Source organism: Palaemon carinicauda, chromosome 3 (assembly GCF_036898095.1).
Source record: "Palaemon carinicauda isolate YSFRI2023 chromosome 3, ASM3689809v2, whole genome shotgun sequence".
NCBI classification, from domain to species: Eukaryota; Metazoa; Arthropoda; class Malacostraca; order Decapoda; family Palaemonidae; genus Palaemon; species Palaemon carinicauda.
In genome coordinates this window covers 99,807,999-99,810,498 of record NC_090727.1, presented here as the reverse complement: position 1 = coordinate 99,810,498, position 2,500 = coordinate 99,807,999, and positions in this window count along the sequence as shown.

Genomic DNA, 2,500 nt, shown 5'->3' with positions numbered 1-2,500 from the left:
TTTGATTATAGTTGTTCAACTGTTTAATGAAAAGGAAATGAGAGAAACAGCAAAAGAGTAAAAACAATATGAAACCAAAGACGAGATAATAACAGGGTTTATATCGTGATAGATCACCTTCATTTGCATCTCGACTTTCCTTATCGCTGAGCAATATCCTAATTTTAGACAGGATCCGCTGCCTCCATTCCCAGCATCGAGATAACAACCTCAACAAAGTCATTTCATCAAGATTTACCTCGTGTAAGGCAGCTCTCTTAACGACGATTCATTCACAGAAAATGCTCGTGTGAAAATCTCTCTTATCTCTGGATACTTAGATGCAAATAAGAAGTAACCACTATAAGGATTTCTTTTTTTATTTATATTTCACAGAATATTTTGATGGATCACTGGGAAAGATGGTGAAAGGACAAGGGACTTTTTTGCTTTTCGATAAAAAGATTGAATTGAGATTCTATCTTTTAAAGACAATTCGAAAATCAAGTTTTCTTGGAAATATTTTCTTCTCAAACTTATTCTATTTCAAATAGCTTTAAAATGCAGGATATTCTGGGATAAACGAGTCCTATTTATTCTGATTTGGAGTTCGGAGGATGAAAGAATACTTAGTTTAAAACCCTGTTGATCTTTATTATTTGATTAATGATCTTAGAGCGTAGCTGCAAGAGGATGCAATTGCCATTCTCTTTTTTCAGACGACCTAAATTGCTTCCAGTCCGGAAAATTTTCTCATATATCGCTAATCAGATCCGATTTTCCAGGTACGCAACAGTAACGATGTAACAATTAATTTCACTCTTTCTGTTAACAGAGAAAAATTGAGAAGATCACTTTCGTGTGCGATATGGGTTGAGTAGATCTCGAGAGATACGATTTGAATGTCACATTTTCCTTGAAATAATCAAGTCCTTAAGAGCCTTTGTACATCTTCCAATGGCTAGTTTGTAAAAATCATGGGCAATGATACGTATCATACTATGAATAGTCCCCACTCCTCTCTCTCTCTCTCTCTCTCTCTCTCTCTCTCTCTCTCTCTCTCTCTCTCTCTCTCTCTCTCTCTGTCACCACATATCATAAAGATAATTTTTTTTCCTAGACAAAGTGCACCCGTACCTGGAAGGCCTATAACCAGAATAATATTTGCTGCCTTTGAGTTTAGTGACAATGACCTTCTGTGCAAGTGTTGTAAAGTCTTCGTCTTTTTGGCAGGGAAAAGTCAAATCCAAATCAAAGAGAAAAAAAAAAGCCGGTGACTCAAAGGCAATTTTCCTAAGGTCGATGTTGAAAGGAATTCTCATTGAACTCGGAAATCTTTGATAACAACTGTCAGAAGAAATTACTAGAATTTTATTTCATATTTGTTACACTGAATAATAAGTATTTCAAAGCCTGAATAAAAAGAAAACCATGTTATATCTTGAAAATCCCTTTTTCTTTTAATTCTATCTTCCATTTTTCTCTAATACTGAAATTAATGTTTCAATTATTAAATTTCACAATTAAGTTTTCTCTAAATCCAAAACAAAAATTTCTTATTACAAAAAATATCAATTTCTATTAGCGTTTTTGGATTGCTAAAGTATTTAATTTTACATAGAGAGAGAGAGAGAGAGAGAGAGAGAGAGAGAGAGAGAGAGAGAGAGAGAGAGAGAGAGAGAGAGAGAGAGATGCTATTGTAATACCAGAAACAATTATACTGTATGCTTTTACAATATCTGTTTTTTTACTTGACTTGTCGTTTGTTATACGTTAGTGTACAACAAATCTTATGAAAGAAGATATTTTGAACAAATTTTCAGTTCCAGCTAAAGACGTATATTACCTCCGAATGCAAATGGTTCCCTTTAATATGATACCGAAATAAGTCAGATATGTTTATATACATTAGCATATTATCTCTCTCTCTCTCTCTCTCTCTCTCTCTCTCTCTCTCTCTCTCTCTCTCTCTCTATATATATATATATATATATATATATATATATATATATATATATATATATATATATATATATGTATGTATATTTATATAAGTAGATATATATGTGTATATATATATATATATATATATATATATATATATATATATATATATATATATATAAATAAATATATATATATATATATATATATATATATATTCATCACGATCATCATCATCAAGCATTACTAGTCTATTGCAGAGTAAAGCCCTCAGACATGTCCTTCCACTTGCGTCTGTTTATGGTCTTTCTGTGACAGTCCACGAACGAGAACTCCCTTAGTTCGTCTATCTATCGTCTTCTCTTCCTTGGTTTACTTCTTTAACAATCTCAAGGGACCCATTTGGTTGTTCTGTCAGTCTCATTATATGTCCAGCCCATGTCCATTTCTTTTCTTACATGTTGTTAGAATTTCTTCTGCTTTAGTTTGCTCTTGTATCCATGTTGCTGTTTTTAGTTTTATTGTTATTCCCGTCATCATTCTTTCCATAGCTCTTTAAGTTATAACTTGCTTAAGT